This window comes from Pseudophryne corroboree, chromosome 11, assembly GCF_028390025.1.
Source record: "Pseudophryne corroboree isolate aPseCor3 chromosome 11, aPseCor3.hap2, whole genome shotgun sequence".
Lineage (NCBI taxonomy): Eukaryota > Metazoa > Chordata > Amphibia > Anura > Myobatrachidae > Pseudophryne > Pseudophryne corroboree.
Genome location: NC_086454.1, coordinates 109,825,997 through 109,849,685, shown reverse-complemented (window position 1 = coordinate 109,849,685; position 23,689 = coordinate 109,825,997). Strand labels below are relative to the sequence as shown.

At 48.2% G+C, this 23,689-nt stretch overlaps 1 long non-coding RNA gene across 2 annotated transcripts in view; it reads left to right on the top strand.

The window, feature by feature from the left end:
• The first annotated feature begins 5,491 nt into the window (after positions 1-5,491).
• Positions 5,492-23,689, top strand: part of LOC134969036 (uncharacterized) — a 60,632-nt gene continuing 42,434 nt past the window's right edge. The window contains exons 1-2 of one of the 2 annotated variants that reach the window (XR_010189380.1): positions 5,492-5,936; positions 9,673-9,819. This is a non-coding gene — a long non-coding RNA (uncharacterized LOC134969036). The remainder of the gene's footprint in view (positions 5,937-9,672; positions 9,820-23,689) is intronic. The other variant, XR_010189379.1, reaches the window with a different exon arrangement.

Sequence of the window (23,689 nt, the reverse complement as noted above, 5' to 3'; positions counted from 1 at the left end):
AAGGGGTCCCTACTCCTCCAGGGAACCCCGGCCAGGGGTGACTAGTTGGGGGGGGTAATGCCACGGCCGCAGGGACCTACATAAATGTGTCCCCCGGCTGTGGCATTATGTCCCTGGCTAGTGGAGCCCGGTGCTGGTTTTAAAAATACGGGGGACCCCTACATCTTTTGTTCCCCGTATTTTTGGAACCAGGACCGGACTAAGAGCCCGGTGCTGGTTGTCTAAATACGGGGAACCCCTGTCCAATTTTTCCCCAGTATTTAAACAACCAGGACCGGCTCAAAGAGCCCGAGGCTGGTTATACTTTGGAGGGGGGACCTCACGCATTTTTTTGTTACATTTTTTTAACCCATTCAGACCCTTCTCCATTAAGTTAATGGAAGCCCTGGACAAAAGAATTGCATTCATGCCCTCCTCCCACTTCCTTCCCAGTCCCAAACACTATTTTTATTTATTTATTTCTATAAAAATGTACAATATACAACAAGTATGATGAGCAGGCAGGCAGTGGGCATTGGCGGCATCGGACTGAGATGCAAATTAGTGGCGGAGGGCTGGGTCAGTTGATGATGGGCGAGTTTGTAAGCCATTGGCGGTGGCAGCGGGCATTGGCTCGGAGGCGGTAGGGGTCATCGGCAGGATGCAGCGTACATTATGGCTGTAGTGCCTCACCAGCCACTGACCTCACCGCACGCCACTGTCACATACAGAGGATCTGTCCTGCTCACGTTAGGCCCAGGTTACACAGTACACTGGGTGGGCAGCGATTAGCCTACTGGCTCTCGCTCAAGGCATCCAGCCGGCGCATAATACATCAACCACCGGCTTTCACGAAACCGTTCAACACTCTGATTGGACCAGAGTGTGCAGAGATGGAAGGGAGAAGATGCCATGTCTAACATGCATGTGTATCATCAAAGCCCAAACTCTTGCTGATTTCAAGTGTCCTATTTGTAAAACAGATTTATTTTAAAACATGAGTATTCAGAGGAACTCAGCAGAATTTAAGATTTCCCTGAGGACATAAAAAGGGAAGCACAGCGCATACAGGGGTGTATTTACTAAGCCTTACAAGGAGATAAGTACCAAGCAACCAGCTCCTGACATTTAAAAAAAAAAAAAAAAAGGTGACAGTTACGAGCTGATTGACTGGTAGTTTATCACTAACCACTTTATCTCTCTCCAAAGCTTAGTAAATAGAGACCACGGTCCGGGCCAATATTGATCGCACCTTTAGTCATCATATGAATCCAAGTTGGCGGAGAAAGGGCCAAATTTGTGCAGCTCCGAAAAGCTCAGCCATATGTAGATGACCTTCGCCAACACAGCCAATGGTTTCCATTAACACAGTTTGGATATGAGAAGCTCAGTAGCTCTGCTGAGTCCACATATAGGGGGTAATTCCAAGTTGATCGCAGCAGGATTTTAGTTAGCAAATGGGCAAAACCATGGCCCTCATTCCGAGTTGTTCGCTCGTTATTTTACTTCGCATCGGAGCGATTTTTCGCAAACTGTGCATGCGCAATGTTCGCACTGCGGCTGTGTCAAGTAAATTTGCTAAGTAGTTTGGTATTTTACTCACGGCATTACGAAGTTTTTTCATCGTTCTGCTGATCGTAATGTGATTGACAGGAAGTGGGTGTTTCTGGGCGGAAACTGGCTGTTTTATGGGAGTGTGTGAAAAAACGCTGGCGTTTCAGGTAAAAACGCAGGAGTGGCTGGAGAAACGGGGGAGTGGCTGGGCGAACGCTGGGTGTGTTTGTGACATCAAACCAGGAACGACAAGCACTGAACTGATCGCACTGGAGGAGTAAGTCTCGAGCTACTCAGAAACTGCTACGAATTTTGTCTTCGCTATTTTGCGAATCTTTCGTTCGCAATTCTGCTAAGCTAAGATTCACTCCCAGAGGGCGGCGGCTTAGCGTGTGCAATACTGCTAAAAGCAGCTAGCAAGCGAACAACTCGGAATGAGGGCCCATGTGCACTGCAGGGGAGGCAGATATAACATGTGCAGAAAGAGTTAGATTTGGGAGGTCTATTTTGTTTCTGTGCAGGGTAAATACTGGCTGCTTTATTTTTACACTGCAAATTAGATTGCAGATTGAACACACCCCACCCAAATCTAACTCTCTCTGCACATGTTACATCTGCCTCCCCTGCAGTGCTCATGGTTTTGCCCATTTGCTAACAAAAATCCTGCTGCGATCAACTTGGAATTACCCCCATAGAACGCAAACTACTGTACTCATGTAAAATATAATTTTTCATTCTAGTCTGCACATTGACGGGATCTTATTGGAGCTGCTGTCCCTGCAGGATAATATGGAAAAATAGCCCTGGAAAGTAATTTCTTATTACCGGGATATTGGGAGAAAAACACGGGACATAGGGGGTGATTCCAAGTTGTTCGCTCGCAAGCAGATTTTAGCAGTATTGCACACGCTAGGCCGCCGCCCTCTGGGAGTGTATCTTAGCTCAGCAGAAGTGCGAATAGAAAATTCTTAGCAGTTTCTGAGTAGCTCGAGACTTACTCCTACACTGCGATCAGCTCAGCCCGTTTCGTTCCTGGTTTGACGTCACAAACACGCTCTGTGTTTGGACAGCCACTCCCCTGTTTCTCCAGACACTCCCGCGTTTTTTCCTGGCCCGCATGCGTTTTTCCGCACACTCCCTGAAAACGGTCAGTTTCTTCCCAGAAACACCCACTTCCTGTCAATCACACTCCGATCACTTTAACGATGAAAATTCTTTGTTCTGCCGTGAATAAGTCTACTAAGTTTTGAGCAAAAATACTTAGCGCATGCGCACTGCGTACCATGTGCATGCGCATTTTCGCATTAATCGCTCCGTTGCGAAAATCGGCAACGAGCGAACAACTCGGAAGGACCTCCATAATTTAGAAGCCTCTAATTTGGTTCACCCATCTCAGAACAAAAAGCACCTCTGTTTATATAAACAAAAAAAACTAAATCAGCCAGGAACTGAGCGGCAGATTTATGAACGGTATCGAGACTCTTGGTCGACACCACTAAGCTCGACACCCATTGGACGACACACCTAAGGTCGACCTGAAAAATGGTCGACATGAGTTTTTCACATTTTTTTATTTATTTTTTTAACAACCTTTTCCCTACTTTGCTATCCACTTGGACTACGATTGGGAATAGTAACCTGTGCCGAGCGCAGCGGTAGTGGAGCAAGGCACCTTGCCTAAAGCATGGCGAGTGAAGCGAACCATGCGAGGGAACACTGTGCACTAATGAGGGTTCCCAGTCATTTTTACGGAGAAAACGACACCAAAAAAACAGAAAAAACTCATGTCGACCTTTGTTCGTGTCAACCTTGTTTATGTCGACATTTTGTCCATGTCGACCTATTTGTGGTGTCGACCAAAGTGGTGTCAACCTTGAGTCCCAACCCCATTTATTAAGCCTGGTGAAGTGATAAAGTGGAAGGTGATAAAGCACCAGCCAGTCAGCTCCTAGCTGTCATTTTTCAAAACCCAGCCTGTAACATGGAAGTTAGGAGCCGATTGGCTGGTGCTTTATCACCTTCCACTTTATCACTTCACCAGGCTTAATAAATCTGCCCCTGAGACCTACTAGATAACTATCCATCTTGAAATCTCAACGAGAGCTGGAGAAGGGAGCTAGTCAGGATCCTGACGGTCGGGAACCCAGCGCTCATGATACCGGGATCCAGAAGGACCAGCATGCCACCACAACTTCTCACACTGGGGGTGTCCACGACACCCCTGGAGGGAGATAAAAAAAAAGAAAACTGGCACGTGTAACGCAGCACTGGAGAAAGGTAATCCTGTAGGGGGATAGAGAATGAGAGACACAGAGGGAGAGGAGAAAGATATTCCTGTAGGGGGTTAGAGAATGAGAGACACAGAGGGAGAGGAGAAAGATATACCTGTAGGGGGTTAGAGAATGAGAGACACAGAGGGAGAGGAGAAAGATATACCTGTAGGGGGTTAGAGAATGAGAGACACAGAGGGTGAGGAGAAAGATATACCTGTAGGGGGTTAGAGAATGAGAGACACAGAGGGAGAGGAGAAAGATATACCTGTAGGGGGTTAGAGAATGAGAGACACAGAGGGAGAGGAGAAAGATATACCAGTAGGGGGTTAGAGAATGAGAGACACAGAGGGTGAGGAGAAAGATATACCTGTAGGGGGATAGAGAATGAGAGACACAGAGGGAGAGGAGAAAGATATACCTGTAGGGGGATAGAGAATGAGAGACACAGAGGGAGAGGAGAAAGATATACCTGTAGGGGGATAGAGAATGAGAGACACAGAGGGTGAGGAGAAAGATATTCCTGTAGGGGGATAGAGAATGAGAGACACAGAGGGAGAGGAGAAAGATATACCTGTAGGGGGATAGAGAATGAGAGACACAGAGGGAGAGGAGAAAAATATACCTGTAGGGGGTTAGAGAATGAGAGACACAGAGGGTGAGGAGAAAGATATACCTGTAGGGGGATAGAGAATGAGAGACACAGAGGGTGATGAGAAAGATATACCTGTAGGGGGATAGAGAATGAGAGACACAGAGGGAGAGGAGAAAAATATACCTGTAGGGGGATAGAGAATGAGAGACACAGAGGGAGAGGAGAATGGTAATCATGTAGGGAATAAAGAGAATGAGAGACACAGACGGAGAGGAGAAAGATATACCTGTAGTGAAAAGGAGTTTGAGAGGCTGGTCGGGAAGAAGGACCGAGAGACATGGAGGCTAAAAGTACAAAAGACTTGGTGGTTGGGAATTGAGGGAGACATGGGGACATAAGGGCCCTACACAATGGCAGATAAAATGCACGATATGAACGTTCTCGTTCATATCGTGCAGTGTGTAGGCACCAACGATTAACGATGTGCGGCCCCGCGCTCATTAATTGTTGGTGCCCCGTCGCTTATGCATGCAGGCCAATATGGACGAGATTGTCCATATTAGCATGCAGTGCTATGGAGCCGGGTGACGGGGGGGGGGGGAGTGAGGAAACTTCAATGCCCCCGTCACCGGATCGCCCGTCGGCTGTATCCGCCGTCGGGCAACTCGGTGGCAGATCTGCCAGTGTGTAGGGCCAATTAGGATTTGAAAGGAAACATTAAGGGGGAGTGGAAGAGAAAGAGATGGGGGGTGGGTAGGGCTTGGGATGATTACAGACAGTGGGATGCCGGCTGACAAAATGCAGGCAGTGTGGTGATCGCTCACAAGGCAGAAAGACCGAGGGGAGTAAATAGTGTAACAGGGGTTAGGGGAAGAGGTATACCTTAGAAACAGAGGTGCAGGGAGAGAGAAGGGGAGTAGGGAAAGAGAGAGATATGTGGGTTTGGGAGAGGCAGATGACATGAGACAAGAGAAAGGACATATAATGAAATTTTTTCTGAGGATATATGTAGCAGTAGTCAGACCTGTCTGATGTATGTGATCTTGGTGTGGTGCAATGACAGAAACCCCTTTACTGACACTGCAGCACAATAACAAAGATATATAGCTGACAAGAGGTCATCATCCTGTCATGTCTACAGATGGTTCTGCTGCTGCCAACACAAATACATCACCCAGAGCCCACCCACACAACAGACACAGTCACAGCCTTTATTAAATAAAAACTCACAATTTACACTGAGTATCCTGACCAGGGCTAAAAAAGAGAGAGCTCAAATAAATAAACAATCAATCCAGGATCCAGAAACACACTGCACAGCTGCATCAACCTGCCTCGAGGACACAGACAGAGTGAAAGAAACCACGTGACGTCAGCTGACCTGCTCCAGCAGGATTCTTTTTTACAAACAAGAAAAACTTTAATCAGTTAAACAAAAACGAACACTGCAGGTCAGCAGATAACGGCTCTGTGCTGCCCGGAGGGCTGTTAACGGCAGCTAAACCTGACGAAGCAGGCACAGGAGGAAAGGGGCAGCGGTGAGCCATCAGAGGTTTTAGTAATAGCAGAGGGGAATATCGCCGCCATAGTAGCCTATGGCAGTGCGATATTAGGCACAGTACTTAGCACAGGCAGATAACAGTCAGTGAAAATGCTTTAGTACATGCAGAGAAGCGATATGTACAAGCATTTTCACTGAATTTTTCGTTGTGGAGGCTTATCTCCGTTTAGTACATGGACCCCTGACTCCTGTATGTTGCACCAACTGCTGCTACTCAAATCTGTCACTGTCTGGTCATCTCATATCCTTGCCCCCTGGTCTTAATTCCTAGGAACTCACCCACTAGACTGAAGACCCCAGATTGTACAAAATAATGACTGAAGAGAGAAGATATGTCAGAGTCTTGGTAATAAAGACACATCTTGATTAGACCTCGGTACCACTGGTTTCTTCAAAATCCTCCTATACAAGAGGTCGCAGAGAGGTAGTGTAAGATGTAGGCAGATATAGACAGACCAGTATATCTGGAATGACTGCAACTCAGCTGTAAAGGGCCACAGCAGTCAGGCCAGATATTTTAGAAGAGCAGTAGCTTGGCCTTGCAGAACACTAACAGATAAGCCAGGGGAGCAGGAATGGCTATGCTTGGGCTTGTAAGAAATCAACAGACAGACCAGGTGTGCAGGATTGGCTGTAGGCTTGACTTTGCAGGATATGGTGTGCAGGACTGACCAAAGCTTGGCCTTGCAGGATGTTAGCAGACAGACTAGGTGTGCAGGATTGCTCGCAACTTGGCCTTGCAGGATTTTAGCAGGCAGACCAGGCCTGCAGGATTGGCCAAAGCTTGACTTTGCAAGATGTTAGCAGACAGACCAGGTGTGCAGGAATGACTGATGCTTGGCCTTGCAGGATGTTAGCTGACCGGTCAGGTGTGCAGATTTGTTAGATGCTTGGTCTTGCAGGATGTTAGCGGACAGGCCAGGAGTGCAGGATAGACTGAATCTTGGCCCTGCAGGATGTCAGTAGACATCCCAGGATTTCAGGAACAGCTACAGCAGGCAATAGAAACCAGGAAGATCTAGAGTACTAAACAAGGGCTCTCGCAGTAATTGAGGATTATAACCGGCACGGTCAGACTGAATTGTCTGGGAGATAAAGGGGAGGAGAGCCAATCCGGAGCCCTGCTGGGACAAGCCCCCTATTAATTACAAATTCTGTGCAGCCGGAGCGCTGCGCATCCCTGTAGACGGCCCGAAACCTTCCACAGCTGTGCTGTGATGTCCCGGTCATCTAGCAACGACTGGGACTAACGCTGAGCCACCGCAGTGGCTCGTAACAGTCCTATGGGAGAAAAGTGCTATTTAAATAAAATAATAGTAATTCTTCTTATTATTATTATATTGGAACTTACCATTGGAAAAATTAGGTTTACAAATAGGTTTTGTTTTGAGTGTTTCTAGGAAATATGTGCTGTCAAAGTAGAAATTTCTTACAATTTTTGTAATGTTGGATTGAATTGTACAGTGTTGGATTGTACTGAATTGTACAGAAGTGTGCTGTTCTGTTTATCACGGGTGTGTTATGCGTGAGTCAGCATACCGACGCAGGTATCCCGGCAGCGGAATACTAGCGGGGGGGAAAGCGCAACATGCCCCTTGTGGGCTCACTGTGCTCGCCATGCAGCGGGCTCGGTGGCTCGCTGCGCTCGCCACAAGTTCTATTCCCACTCTATGGGTGTCGTGGACACCCAAGAGTGGGAATAGTCCCTGCTGGTCTGCATGCCGACCATCAGGATAGTGAGCTGGTGGGATTTAGGGGCCGGTATTGTGACTGCAACCCATTTATTACCCATTCTGTTCAATAATCCACCACTGGTTTTCATCTACCACCAGGCCTGAGTGATCTGGAACCCTGCCTCTTCACAGTACTGTATATGAAAAAATGGTTAATTATAGTCATCAGGATATTTCTGGTTATAGCAGGGGCAAATGCAGAATTTCTGGTGAGGGGTAGCCAAATGTTTGATTACAGAAAGATTGTCACCAGTACATGAGTGATGCATAATTAACAAGTAACAAGCTAGGGCTAGATGCATCATCGCTTGGGGAGTGATAAAATGGAAAGTGGTAAACTACCAACCAACCAACTCCTAACTGTCATTTTTCAAACAGGGCCTATGACATGACAATTAGGAGCTGATTGGCTGGTACTTTTTCTCCATTTTATCACTTTCCAAGCGATGATGCATCTAGCCCTTAGTCTACCCAAACAAAGTGCAGGTTATTTAATACAGTACTTCAGACATATGCAGGCCCAATGATCATGATAAGCCACCAACCAGATTATCTCTCTGGTGCAATAATTGAGCACTCAGGCCCAAATGTATTAAGTGTTAACAAGAGATAAATCTGAGACGCACAGCGGCGGCACAAGGATAGATAAATGACCAGCCAACCAGCTCCTGTCATTTTTCAAACACAGCCTGTGACATGGCAGTTAGGAAGTTGATTGGCTGGCCATTTATCTCTCCTTATGCGTCTCAAATGTATCTCTTGTTAACACTTAATACATTTGGGCCTCAGATCCACAGACACACAGCAGACTTGGTAGGAAAATCTGCTGCTACTGGGCATGTGCAGCAGCTTAATTTCGCCCTTTACACTAGGGTGGTCATGCCGTTGTTCGCAGCGCAGCGATTAGGCAAAAAAGCGGCACTTCTGCGCATGCGTATACGGCGCAATGCGCACGCACGACGTACTTTCACAACAGCCGATGCATTTTTACACAAGGTCTACAAGGTGAGCAGGGTATTTTGAGTGACCAGTAGTGAGCATTTGTTGGAGGTAATGGGGGTGGCTTCAAAAACACAGGCATGTTGTGACCATTTCGGGGGCATGTCTTTGCTTATGAATTCATATGCAGTTGTAAAGGCTCTTTCGGATTGCTTGCAATGGACTCTCTGAGCAGCCAAAGGGTTGGTGTGACCGATGGTGAATCTTTGCAGGCAAATGGTAGATTAGATCCTGAGACGCCGTCAGCGGGCATCTCTGTAGAAGTCTCTGAGGCTGTGTTATTGCCATATTTTTGCAGATGCGCTGCAGCGAAAACTCAGTTACAAATGTACCTGTGTCCACCTCTGAATCAGATCCATAGTCACTAATGGTTCCCTTTGCCTCTTTAGCAAAAATGTATTCTCAGTAGGACATTCATCTTAATTATACTGACTCAATTATTCAGGAGAAATTCTCCCAATTTATAAAGTCAGAGAAATAATAGAGGCTGCAATTTAATTGTGTGCAGACATCTAATATCTTTGATAATTTGTGTTTCAAAGTATTGCTAGGGTTGGGGTTGAAATGCCAGCGGGCGGGATGCCGGTGGTCAGAATACCATCCCTTACTGCAGCCTAACCCTAACACCACCCCCACCCCACCAGCAGCCTAACCCTAACACTTCCTGGTGGAGTCTTATCCTCATCCCCCTTCCCAGCAGCCTAACCCCCCCCCCCCCCCCCGCGCACGCACGCGGCTTACCTGTCTGTTGTCCCGGCAGTCACATGACCGGGTTCCCGGCTTTTGGGATGCCGTCATTCTGATAATTGTCGGGATTCTGACGTCAGTCTTTTGACAGCTGGCATCCCAACCACTGGGATCTTTGCCGGATCCTATATTTGGGAGGTGCACACTCTAAAAGCATGTTGTAGGTTAGTTACAATGTTGTGATATTAAGGGCTACTGACTTTAAACAGGTCATTTTAATATTTGTAAGTTCAGCAGATTTTGAAATCCAGAACATAAGTTTGGAAGTGAGAAAAAAGCTTAATTGCAGTTGTCAAGAGGTCATCGGCAAAGGGTACATGTATCCGTATCCAGTCCGTTCCGCATCGTGATCACCTCAGCTACCAGCATCCACCTAGAGTGGTAAGAACTGTCCTAGAGTTAACTTAGGGTCTCTTGCCGGATACAATCTCAGTTTTTGGATTGATCTGGACCCAGTTTGTGCTGATATTATACTACGACTCTCTACCTTTACCACAATGGTGTTAGGGCATTCATTTTTTACTGCAGCGGGGTACACTGGTATTCCACAGGGAATAACATCGGGGTGTAGAGTTGGATCTTGATCCGAGGCACCAACAGGCTAAAGCTTTGACTGTTCCCAGGATGCACTGCACCGCCTCCTCTATAGCCCAGCCTCCAGGCACTGGAGTTTGTAAGTTGGTGCCTGCAGTGCAGGCAGCTAACAAATGGGGCTGCGCTAGGCAGCCCTGAAAAGAGCTTTTTTCAAGAAGAATGAAGACTTCAAGGGCTGCAGCACAGGCATGTCAGCCTGACATTCTGTGCTGCGGCTCCATCACCTCCCTCAGTGGCGCTGCATACTCCCGCGCCCTGGTTGACGGGTACTTGCAGCGGAGGCTCTCCGGTACCCTTAAGGCACACATCACCACTGCTGCTCTCCTGGATCTTGTGGCTGCACTTCAGGGAGGAGGTAAGTGTGTCCCCTGGCTGGGACCCACCGAAATCGCAATCCGGACGCAATCCCAGGAGACGGACCGCGCCGATGGCATGGACATTGTGGCCATGCAGGGACCCCACTATATCCACCAGGGCAGGGAGCACAGGTCGGATTTACAAAAATCCATTTAACATAGGCTCTATAGTACCCGGTGGTGAAGTCCAGCAGAGGGGATAAGGTGCTGACCTGTAGCCCCTCCTCCAGCTCCAGGCGCCATCTACAGTAGGTGTTCCCACCCTGGAGCTGAATCTCTCTCTCTCCCTCACTCCCTGTCAGCGTTTGGGCGCCATTTCACAGAGCTACACAGCGTTAGAACAAGTGCACTCTATATAAATATTTAGTACAAGTATTCTGTGATATAATCCAGTGATAATGTCTTCTACACAGGACGGGAAATCCGCAGACGCTCCTGCATCATGCAGTGCTGACGTCACAGATTTTTCTGAGGAAAATATTTCTGCTGAGGGTTCAGGTAGTGGGTGTTCTGCCCCCCTTAGTCAGCCCGCAGCACCTATGGCACATCAAGACCCATCTTGGGCTGCATTTTCCAATATGCTGACTACACTTGTAACATGGCTTATGCCCCCTGTGGGACCTCCTACTCCATTACAGCCACATATTGTCCCTGTAGTTAATCCACCATGGGCGGATACTCTGTCTACCCAGTTACAGCAATTAAATCAGTACTTGGTTAAACAAAAACCTAACCCTCGCCCTACTGAGACCAAAGGGTCATCTACGCGGGCCATTTTTTCCTCACAATCTACTAATATTTCGGATGAGTCTTCCGATTCGGATGGGGAATATACTGATCCATCAGATGCTGATCTGCTGCTTCTGATGATGATTCTACAACACAGGTTGATGTTCCTGACCTAGTGGAGGCTATCAAGCTGATTCTTCAGATTGATGATGACGTTGACCTTCCTGACACGTCTAAGAAACCTGATAAGTTCAAACGTCAGAAGGTTACTAAATTAGTTTTACCACATTCTGACCATTTAATTGACATACGTCAAGAATCCTGGTTTTCTCCAGGAAAGTAATTTTCCCTGTCTAAAAAGATGCTAGCTCGTTATCCTATTTCTGCGAAGTTGAGTAACAAGTGGGAAACTCTGCCACCAGTGGACTCACATGTAGACCGTCTTGTGGTCACCACTGTCACCTCTTTGAAGGAGCAGACGGATAAACATGTGGAAGGTTGCTTGAAGTCTATTTACGCCCTTACAGGTGCTGTGCATAGACCCACTATGGCAGCCTCTTGGGCTGCAAAAGGAATTGAAGCATGGGTTGAAGCTATTGAAGAAGAGCTACCTCTTAATTTTTCTGACACTGCCAGACAATATCTGTCATACAGTATATTACCACAGCCTCCCATTATTTTCAGGAGGTGGCCTCTGATGCAGGCGTTATGGCGGCTAAGTCATCTACTACTTCTATCCTAGCTTGTCGAATTCTGTGGTTATGGTCCTGGTCGGTGGACCTGGACTCTAAGAAGACCTTGGAGGTACTCACTTTTAAGGGAGATATACTATTTGGGGCGGATCTAAACAAGATTGTGGCCGACTTGGCATTGGCCAAGACTGCATTTCTCCCAAGTACTAATCCTGGCTCCGAAGGCTAAGAGTACTACTTTTCATCGCTTTCGCCCTCCAGTTAAAGCAAAGGGGCAGGCGTACCCAAGACAGTCTCTCACTTCCAAATCCTCTGAGCCCAAACCTAAACGTTCTTGGGCCGCCCGTCAGCCTGCATCCAAACCAGACAAGCCTGCTGCATGATGGGGCGGGCCTCCCCCTGGGGGACCCCAGGGTGGGAGACCGACTTCTGCAGTTCGCCCAGGTATGGTTAAAGACCACTTCGGACGCCTGGGTGCAGGAAGTGGTCTCTCACAGGTACGCGTTCTCCTTCAGGAGACGTCCCCCTTGACAGTTTTGTACGACGGTTATCCCTTCGGATCCATTAAAAGCACAAACTCTACATTTGGTTGTACAATCCCTCCTGGATACTGGAGTGATTGTGCCGGTGCCTCTGTCTCAGAGAGGCAGGGGATACTATTCGATGCTGTTTCTGGTTCCGAAGTCGAATAGATCCTCACGGCCTATACTCAACCTCAAATCTTTAAACAAATTTGTCAGGGTATCCAAATTCCGTATGGAAACCCTGTGCTCTGTTGTACTGGCTTTGGAACCCAAGGATTATATGGTATCCCTTACACATACCTATTGCCATGTCGCATCATCAATATCTGCAGTTTGCTATTGGCAACGTACATTATCAAATCCAAGCCTTACCTTTCAGACGGACCATGGCTCCTCGGATCTTCACCAAGGTCATGGTGGTCATGACGACCCTTCTCCGCCATCAGGGTATCAGGATCCTGCCGTATCTGGACGACTTGTTGATCCTGGTGAACTCCCCAGAGGTTCTTCTCCGTCATCTGAAACTGACGGTACAATTCCTACAAGCCCACGGGTGGCTCATCAACTGGAAGAAATCCTCGCTGGTCCCTGCTCAGAGCATGGTGCACATGGGAGCGTTGCTGGACACACACAACCAACGTTTGTTCTTGTTTCCAGAGAAGGCCCTGAAACTTCAGGACAGAATCAGATGCTTCCTCCCTCATCCAAGAGTGTCGATACACTCGGCGATGCAAGTACTAGGCCTCATGGTGTCGGCTTTCGACATGGTAGAGTACGCTCAATTTCATTCCCGCCCTCTAAAGAGGTTAATCCTTTCCAAGTGGGACCACCTGCTTCACCGGATCAGGTCTCAAATAATCTCCTTGACTCCGGAGGTCCATCCGTCGCTGGGCTGGTGGCTACAGGACCAACAATTGAGCAGCAGTCGTAACTTCTGGATTTCCAACTGGGTCCTCCTAATGACGGATGCCAGTCTGCGGGGTTGGCGCGCGGTGTTGGAGCAACACTCCCTTCAAGGTCAGTGGACCAGGGAGGAATCTCTCCTCCCGATAAATATTCTGGAATTGCGGACAGTGTTCAATGCGCTGAAATTTGCCCTGCCTCTGGTACAGAACAGGCCTGTTCAAGTACAGTCAGAAAACGCCACTCATAAATCATCAAGGTGGCACTCGAAGCCCCATGGCAATGATGAAAGTATAAAAAATCCTTCAATGGGTGGAACGCCATCTTGCCAGCAGTGTTCATTCCGGGAGTCCTCAACTGGGAAGCGGACTTCCTCAGTCGTCAGGACGTACACGTCGGAGAGTGGAGTCTTCATCCAGAAGTCTTTCAACTCCTAGTGGACAAGTGTGGCCTACCAGATGTAGACCTGATGGCGTCTTGACACAATCACAAGGTTCCGGTCTTCGGAGCAAGAACAAGGGATCCTCAAGTAGCATTTGTGGATGCACTGGCAATTCCATGGAACTTTCGGCTGCCCTACATGTTCCCTCCAGTGTCTCTTCTGCCCAGGGTGATACGGAAGTTCAAGCAAGAAGGAGGAATACTACTTCTAGTCGCTCCAGCATGGCCCAGATGGTATTGGTTCTCAGACCTGCAGGGTCTCTCTATAGAGCGTCCTCTTCAACTTCCTCAATGACCAGACCTCCACATTCAGGGCCCTTGTGTGTACCAGGACCTGGCACGACTGGCTTTGATGGCGTGGCTCTTGAAGCTTCACTCCTGAGGGCCAAAGGATTCTCTGAGGCGGTCATTCAAACTATGTTAGAAGCCCATAAACCGGATTTATTATAGGGTTCATATATCTGCCTTGTTGGTGTGGTATCAGAGAAAAATTGCATCTCTTCCTGACGTTCATACTTTCACTCAGGGTGTTTAATGGATTCAACCTCCCTATGTCTCTCCTGTGGCTCCATGGGGTCTGTCTGTTGTACTGAATGCCCTGCAAGAGTCTCCATTTGAACCTCTTGACTCTGTGGACCTTAAATGCCTTATGCTTAAGGTCGTTTTTCTGTTGGCTATTTCCTCTGCTAGGAGGGTGTCGGACTTAGGCGCTTTGTCCTGTCGTCCACCCTTTCTGATTTTTCACCATGACCATGCAGTTCTTAGAACTCGCCCTGATTATCTACCCCAGGTGGTGTCATCTTTCCACCTTAATCAAGAGCTTGTGGTTCCAGCCTTTTTCTCTCCTGGTTTATCTTCCAAAGAGTGGTTTTTGGATGTGGTACAGGCTCTCGTTTTTGGTTTTCACAAACGTAGCTGGCCTGTGAATAAGCAAACATTGGCCAGATGGATTAGAATGGTGAGTGCATAAGCTTATGCGCAGGCTGGGCTCCCAGCTCCTGCTGCTATTAAGGCCCATTCTACTCAGTCTGTTGGACCTTCTTGGGCGGCCCGCCGTAGCGCGTCCCCAGAACAATTCTGCAAGGCGACTACATGGTCCTCAGTGAACACGGTCATCAGGTTCTATGCCTTTGATATTTCCACCTCCAAGGGTGCTTCCTTTGGACGCCAGGTTCTTGTACCTGCTACAGTGCATCCTACTCCCATGAGGAACTGCTTTAGGACATCCCCGATGTTATTCCCTGTGGAATACCAGTATATCCCGCTGCAGAAAAGCAGATTTATGGTAGACTTACCATAGTTAAATCTCTTTCTGCGATGCACACTGGATTCTACAGGGCGCCCACCCTGACGCACTTAGGTTCTTTGGGTTTGTATGACATTAGCCGCTGGTACCTTCTCCTGTCGTGAGAATGTGGTTCTATATGGCTAACATCTACCATCACTATTTTACCTGCTACTGCATTGGACTGCTTAACGAAACTGAGCTCCAGTGCCTGGAGGCGGGGCTATAGAGGAGGCGGTGCAGTGCATCCCGGGAACAGTCAAAGCTTTAGCCTGTTGGTGCCTCAGATCAAGATCCAACTCTACACCCCGATGCTATTCCCTGTGGAATCCAGTGTTCCTCGTAGAAAGAGATTTAACTATGGTAAGTCTACCATAAATCTCCTTATCAATCTTATGCTCTGCAAGGCACATACTGAATTTGATATTCTGCATATATATTCTGTGCATGCATACCTATATGATGCCCTAGTAAATGCTCCCCCAGCCCCTGCTAGGAAACCTGCAAAGGGTTAATGTACCTTCCGTTGCGAAGCAACTACAGCCGGCAGGATTGCTACTGGGAGAGCATTAGGACCCAGTGCCATGGAAAACGGGTCCTGGAGTGAGGGAAGCTGGAGGCAGAGTTGGCGCCGGCCATGCAGGGTGATGTCACACTGGGCTGCCGGGTGAAGAGTAGAATACGCTGCCGCCGGAGCTAGTACCAGATAGGGGAGCGAAGCAGCGTGCAGATAGGAGAAGGGTCACGCTGCCGCTGACAAGGGAGGAGACACGTGGTGCTGCTGCTGCTGAGCTGGATGGAGAAGCATTATGCAGTGTGCGTGGAGCCGAGGAGAGACGCCGCAATCAGAGGACAGTGGGACTGCAGTGAGCTGTGTGTACGGGCACTGGAGAGAGAGAGCCTCAGGACAGAGGAGCTGTGCTGACCAGACGGAGGAGGATCAGAGTACAGGTAGCCACCACATGGACAGTCCTTCCAATCCCCCTCCTTTCACTCCTGCTGATCAAGGGACACACTGCTTATGTAACCCCTGCTATACCTGTCAGCGCTATAACAGGAGCTGCGCATCCATAATAACTATGGCCCTCATTCCGAGTTGATCGCTCGCTGCTGTTTTTCGCAGCGCAGCGATCAGGTTACTACTGCGCATGCGTATGCACCGCAATGCACACGCGCGTCGTACGAGTACAAACAGCATTGTTGCTGTGAAATGCTTCTAGTGACGAATCCATTTGCACAAACGATTGCAAGGAGATTGACAGGAAGAAGGCGTTTATGGGTGTCAACTGACCGTTTTCTGGGAGTGGTAGGGAAAATGCAGGCATGTCCAGGCATTTGCAGGGCGAGTGTCTATCATCAATTCCGGAACCCGACAGGCTGATGTGATCGCAAGGGCTGAGTAAGTTCAGACCTACTCAGAAACTGCAAAAAACTTTTTCATCCCGCTCGGCTGCACATGCGATCGCACACTTGCAAAGCGAAAATACACTCCCCCGTGGTTGGCGACTATATGTTTGCACGGCTGCAAAAAGTAGATAGTGAGCGATCAACACGGAATGAGGGCATATATCTCCTCTGTGGCTGTAGAGACTTTCTTATAGACAGGATTCTGAGCCAACACAGTGCCTGGGCCATCACAGCCCTGAGCAACTACCCTACTCACAGTAGTTACATGTCCACGCAGTTATATAAACACAGAGACGTACTGACTTTAGAGGAGTGGTACTGCCAATCTGCATTCCCTTTGTTGTATGCACCCTTACCAAGTCGTATCAAGGGAGGTGATCCCAGTGGGACAGTCTGAGCGGCTTCATTATCTCCCCGTTGGACCTAGTTGTCCCAGGGACGTGCAGTAACCTAAATGGCTCAGGAGGCACTGGCTAGCACCAGAGCCAGATTTACAGCCAATATATGAGTCCAAGGGTACATATGGGCATGAGTTGTCCGTACCTTAAAATACCAGTTGTGGTTGTTCCAAGACTTCCCAATCAAAGTTACTAATACTGTTCATTGTGTGCAGGGTTTACCAAACTAACCAGTGGAAAAGTAATCCTAATATCAAAAACAAAGGTGTTGGATTTTAGAAATGCTGACTTTGCAAAAATGGGGAGATGTTTAAGTGATTCATTGGCAGACTGGAGGAACTTGGAAGGAGTGCAGGAGAGGTGGAAAAAACTGAAAAGTGCAATACTAAGTGCAACAGACCTTTGTATCAAAATGGTTAGGAAAAGCACCAGGAAAAGGAAGCCAGTGTGGTTCACAAAAGAAGTATCAACTAGTGTGAAAGCAAAAAAGATGGCTTATAGGAAATACAAACAGACTCAAAATAATAACGATAAAGAGGTGTATCTGGACAGACGTTAGGATGCTAAGAAAGTGATCAGACGTGCAAAGGCAGAAGCTGAGGAGAAAATGGCCCAGTCAGTAGATAAAGGGGGCAAAACTTTTTTTAAGTATATAAGTGAAAGGAGAAAATCAAATGGAGGAATAATAAGACTTAAGACAGAGAGTGAGCATTTGGTGGAGGGAGACAAGGCAATAGCAGATCACCTAAATAATTATTTTTGCTCAGTATTTACTACAGAAGAAGGGATGGGGCCACAGTTAAGTTGCAAGGACATTCATAAAAATAAGGTAGATGAAAATACATTTACAGAGGAGAAGGTCCTAACAGAACTTTCAAAACTAAAAGTGGATAAATCAATGGGACCAGATGGGATACACCCAAGGATACTCAAAGAGCTAAAGGATGTGCTGGTTACACCTTTAACAGAATTATTTAACCAGTCACTAAATACAGGTGCTATTCCAGAGGACTGGAAAAGAGCAAATGTAGTTCCACTGTACAAAAGTGGAAGCAAGGAAGAAGCAAGTAACTACAGACCAGTAAGCCTTACATCAGTAGTAGGGAAGGTAATGGAAAAACTATTAAAAGAAAGAGTAGTGCAATATCTTAAATCAAACAACTTACAGGATCCAAAACAGCATGGATTTACTGGTGGGAGATCATGCCAAACTGTTAGGATCTCCTGCTCTGTGCTGCCACGTCGCCATGGCAACCGGGAAGCAAGTGTTAGCGAAGTAACCTGAGCGCAGCTGATACTCCGGTCCGGGTTTTAACTGTGTAGTGGTTACAGGCTCTGTGCACGGCAGGGAATCCGGCGCTGGTTTTGTGCTCACAGTCTGTGAGGTCTGAGTGGGGCGTGGACAGCACCTGCTATATAAACCATCCTCTCAGGCTAGGCAAATGCTGCTGAATCTTTGTTTGTTAGTCAGTTCCAGAGAGTTAGCTAGTACTGTGTGACTTTGTATCTACTTGTTGCTTACTGCGAATAGGCCTTGGGATTCGGTACTTCATTCTGCCAATCCGGACCTAGCAGTAAGACTGGAGTCAGTTGTTTGACCTGCTGGGGTTCTTTTGCTATTCTGTGAACCCAGCAGGTTTGCGGCTGTACTCTCAGACCTGCTTGCTTAATCCTCCCTCACTGTGCAGGGCGTCCAGGTGTCAGTTTAGTGGCAGTAAGCTGAACCTGTGCCCTGCAAGTGGGGGTTAGGATTGTGGATACTCTCCTTGTGTCTATATTTCTATCTCTGACCAAGGAGTTTATTCCCACACCCGTTGGTAACCCTTTGGGGTTTTTTCTGTTGCTCTTAGCAACATCATTTCAGGTGCTCCACATGTTAAATCACTACACATCGCTTCATTGTCCGCTCTATTCCATCTGAGCATTCCTGACACTAGGGAGACACCCAATTCCTGAGCCTTTGGGCTTCTCCGTTCACTTTGTGTTTATTAGTTATTCCATCACCTCCTGTGTATGTTATGTTATACTGTCTGTGAGTTCGTTTGCTTCGCTTCCCTCTCTGTTCATACACCGGTATACTCCTGTTAGCACTGGTGTGCGTAACATATTCAGCAGCCTTACTCCTGTTGAAATTTTGTGGGAATATGGAGCATACCCCTCAAAATACTTTGCAACAGGTGGTCGATCAGGTGCAGGTCCTGACTCGACAATTTAATGAGATGTCCATTAAAATGAACACCCCGCAGGCCGCTAGCGGAGCTCCCGCAGCAGCAGCGGCAAGTTCAGGGGTTAAGGAGCCGAAAGTAAATCTCCCGGATCGTTTTTCTGGAGATCGCTCGCAGTTCTTTTGTTTCAAGGAGAGCTGTAAGCTATATTTCAGGCTTAGGCCCCAGTCTTCTGGGTCGGAGATTCAGCGGGTGGGCATGGTGATTTCCTTGCTACAAGGAGACCCACAGGTCTGGGCATATGGGTTACAGCCTGACTGTCCGTCGCTTAAAAGTGTTGATGCTTTTTTTTACGGCACTGGGCATTTTGTATGATGACCCTGACAAGATGGCTTCAGCCGAGGCTCAGATTACGGTTCTTAAGCAAGGGCGACGGCCAGCTGAGGTTTATAGTACGGAGTTTCGGAGGTTGGCTCATGATACCCAGTGGAATGACCCAGCCCTGAGAAACCAGTACCGAAGGGGCCTTTCTGACCAGATAAAGGACCAACTGGTACAATATCCCTCGCCTGATAGCTTAGATCAGCTCATGCAGTTATCCATCCGGGTGGATAGACGGCTGAGAGAGCGTAGGCTTGAAAGGGAGACCGCAGTTTTCTTTTTTCCCAAGGGAACCTCAGACTCTGAGGAATATTCCGAGGAGCCTATGCAGATTGGGGCTACCCGCCTCTCCTCGCGTGAGAATACGCGGAGGAGACAGCAGGGTTTGTGTTTGTACTGTGGGAATAAAGGTCATGTTGTAGTATCATGCCCAGAAAAACCGGAAAACTTCAGGGCCTGAGGGTGATGGGAAATATCCTGTCAGGCCAGAAGTCAGAATTTCCTAAAAAGACTTTTCTCATTCCGGTGACTTTGGAGATCCTCGGTCAAACTGTCAAGACTGAGGCCTTTGTTGACAGTGGGGCCGATGGGGTTTTCATGGACCGTCAATTCGCCCTGGAACATTCTGTTCCCTCAGTACCTTTGGCATCAGAGATTGAGATCTGTGGGTTAAACGGGGAACCATTGTCCCAGGGTAAAATTACCTCCTGCACCAGCCAAATTCCTTTGTTTATTGGAGCCACACACTCTGAAAAATTGTCTTTTTATGTGACTGTCTGTTCTTTTGCCCCATTGGTTTTGGGGTTACCCTGGTTAAGGGCCCACAACCCTCAATTTGACTGGGTCTCTGGGGAGATTCTTAGTTGGGGTAGTGATTGTTTCAGGAGTTGCTTGAGCCTTCCAGTCAGGCTCTCGCAGCTAAGTTTGCCAGGATTGCCAGGATGTTATGCAGATTTTGCGGATGTGTTCTCCAAAAAAGTTGCGGAGGTATTACCTCCCCATCGCCCCTATGACTGTGCCATTGATTTGTTGCCGGATGCTAAGCTTCCCAAGAGCAGGTTGTACTCTCTGTCACGTCCTGAGACTCAGGCTATGGCAGAGTACATTCAGGAGAACTTGGCTAAGGGATTTATCAGACCCTCACAGTCCCCATTTGGGTCGGGGTTCTTTTTCGTGGGTAAAAAGGACGGTTCGTTGCGACCCTGCATCGACTTCAGGGAATTGAACCGTATCACGATTAAAAACTCGTACCCACTGCCTCTCATTTCGGTTTTGTTTGACCAGCTTCGTACTGCCACCATTTTTTCTAAGATTGACCTACGCGGTGCTTACAATCTAATCCGAATAAGAGAGGGGGATGAATGGAAGACTGCCTTTAATACCCACTCAGGGCATTATGAATATTTGGTGATGCCTTTTGGGCTCTCTAATGCCCCGGCAGTCTTCCAGGAATTCATGAACGATGTGCTCAGGGAATATTTGGATAGATTCTTAGTTGTTTATCTAGATGTCATCCTAATCTTCTCTCATTCCCTGGAGGAACATCGGAAGCATGTACGCTTAGTCCTCCAGAAACTCAGAGACCACCAGCTTGGGGCAAAGCTGTAGAAGTGCGAGTTTGGAGTCCAGCAAATCGCATTTCTAGGGTATATTATCTCCTCAGAAGGTTTCCAAATGGAGGGTTCTAAGGTACAGGCAGTCCTGGATTGGGTGCAGCCCACTAGTTTGAAGGCGCTTCAGCGTTTTCTGGGCTTTGCGAATTTTTATAGACGGTTTATCGCTGGATTTTCGTCTATAGTGGCCCCCTTGGTGGCACTCACTAAGAAAGGGGCGGATGTTGCTCACTGGTCTTGTGAGGCCAAAGCGGCCTTTGCCCGTCTCAAAAGGGCATTTGTCTCGGCCAAGGTGCTGCGACACCCAGATCCAGAGCGTCCTTTTGTGGTAGAAGTGGATGCCTCTGAGATAGGTATTGGGGCAGTGCTCTCTCAGATGGGGGTGTCTGATAATCGCCTTCATCCCTGTGCTTACTTTTCCCGTAAATTTTCGTCTGCTGAGATGAATTATGATGTGGGTAACCGGGAATTGTTGGCTATAAAGAATGCACTCGGGGAGTGGAGACACTGGCTTGAGGGGGCTAAGTTTGTGGTCTCAATTCTCACCGACCATAAGAATCTGGCATATTTAGAGTCAGCGAAGCGGCTCAATGCCAGGCAGGCACGATGGGCTTTGTTTTTTGCTCGCTTTAATTTTTTGATAACATATCGCCCTGGGTCAAAAAACATCAAGGCTGATGCGCTCTCGCAGAGTTTTGCTCCAGTTCAAGAGACCACCGAGGAGCCATTGCCCATTGTGTCCCCATCATGTATTAAAGTGGGCATTACCCAGGACCTCTTGTCATTAGTCCTTAGAGCACAGGAGCAGGCTCCTCCAGACCTTCCGGTAGGTCTCTTGTTTGTGCCTCCTAGGTTAAGACAGCGAGTGTTCCTGGAATTCCATGCCAAGAGGTCGGCAGGGCATCCGGGTATTGCCAGAACTCGGGAGTTGCTGTCCAGGGCGGTGTGGTGGCCCTCAGTGGCTAGGGATGTGGATCAGTGGGTTCGGGCATGTGACGTTTGTGCCCGAAATAAAACTCCTAGATGGGTTCCTGTCGGCCCATTACATCCACTCTCTATTCCGTCTAAGCCATGGACCCACATTTCCATGGATTTTGTGGTGGACTTGCCCAAATTATCGGGGATGACAGCCATTTGGGTTGTCGTTGACAGGTTTTCGAAGATGGCGCATTTCGTTCCACTGGTTGGGTTGCCATCGGCCAGACGCCTGTCTGAGTTATTTATGCAGCATGTTGTGCGCCTCCACGGGTTGCCACTTGATGTGGTCTCTGACCGTGGATCCCAGTTTGTGGCCAAATTCTGGAGGGCATTTTGTTCTGATCTCCAGATTTCTGTGAGCTTGTCGTCAGGCTACCATCCACAGTCTAATGGGCAGACTGAGAGGGTGAACCAGTCCTTGGAGCAGTTCCTCAGGTGTTATGTCTCCAAGTGTCATACTGACTGGGTTGCTCATCTGTCCATGGCGGAGTTTGCCTATAACAACGCGGCTCACTCTGCTACAGGGATCTCTCCCTTCCTTTGTGTGTATGGGCATCATCCTAAGGCCAATTCTTTTGACCCCCTGGATTCCACGTCTGGTGGTTCCTCTGTTGTTTCGGCCCTTAGGGGTATTTGGAGGAAAGTGAAGAAAGCCCTTGTGTCTGTGTCATTAGTGACCAAAAGGGTTTTTGATAAGCGGAGAAGACCCTGCAGCTTCAAATTAGGAGACTTCGTCTGGTTGTCCACCAAGAATTTGAAGTTGAGACAGCCATCTCATAAGCTTGGCCCCCGGTTCATCGGCCCTTATAAGATCACCAGGGTTATCAATCCGGTGGCATTTCAGTTAGATCTGCCCCGTTCATTGGGTATCAATAAAACATTTCATTGTTCCCTTTTAAAACTGGCGGTTAGTAATCCTTCTTCCAGTGGAAGACCTTCTCCTCTTCTGATACGGGGTCAGAGGGAGTTTGTGGTCGAAAGGGTTCTTGACTCCAAGATGGTTCGGGGTCGGCTGTCATTTTTGGTGCACTGGAAGGGGTATGGCCCGGAGGAGCGGTCGTGGGTGCGCAGTTGTGATCTTCATGCCCCCAGACTGATACGCTCTTTCTTCTCGCAGTTCCCCGATAAACCCGGTGGTAGGGGTTCTTTGACCCCTCGTCAGAGGGGAGGTACTGTTAGGATCTCCTGCTCTGTGCTGCCATGTCACCATGGCAACCGGGAGGCAAGTGTTAGCGAAGTAACCTGAGCGCAGCTGATACTCCGGTCCGGGTTTTTACTGTGTAGTGGTTACAGGCTCTGTGCACGGCAGGGAATCCGGCACTGGTTTTGTGCTCACAGTCTGTGAGGTCTGAGTGGGGCGTGGACAGCACCTGCTATATAAACCATCCTCTCAGGCTAGGCAAATGCTGCTGAATCTTTGTTTGTTAGTCAGTTCCAGAGAGTTAGCTAGTACTGTGTGACTTTGTATTTACTTGTTGCTTACTGCGAATAGGCCTTGGGATTCGGTACTTCATTCTGCCAATCCGGACCTAGCAGTAAGACTGGAGTCAGTTGTTTGACCTGCTGGGGTTCTTTTGCTATTCTGTGAACCCAGCAGGTTTGCGGCTGTACTCTCAGACCTGCTTGCTTAATCCTCCCTCACTGTGCAGGGCGTCCAGGTGTCAGTTTAGTGGCAGTAAGCTGAACCTGTGCCCTGCAAGTGGGGGTTAGGATTGTGGATACTCTCCTTGTGTCTATATTTCTATCTCTGACCAAGGAGTTTATTCCCACACCCGTTGGTAACCC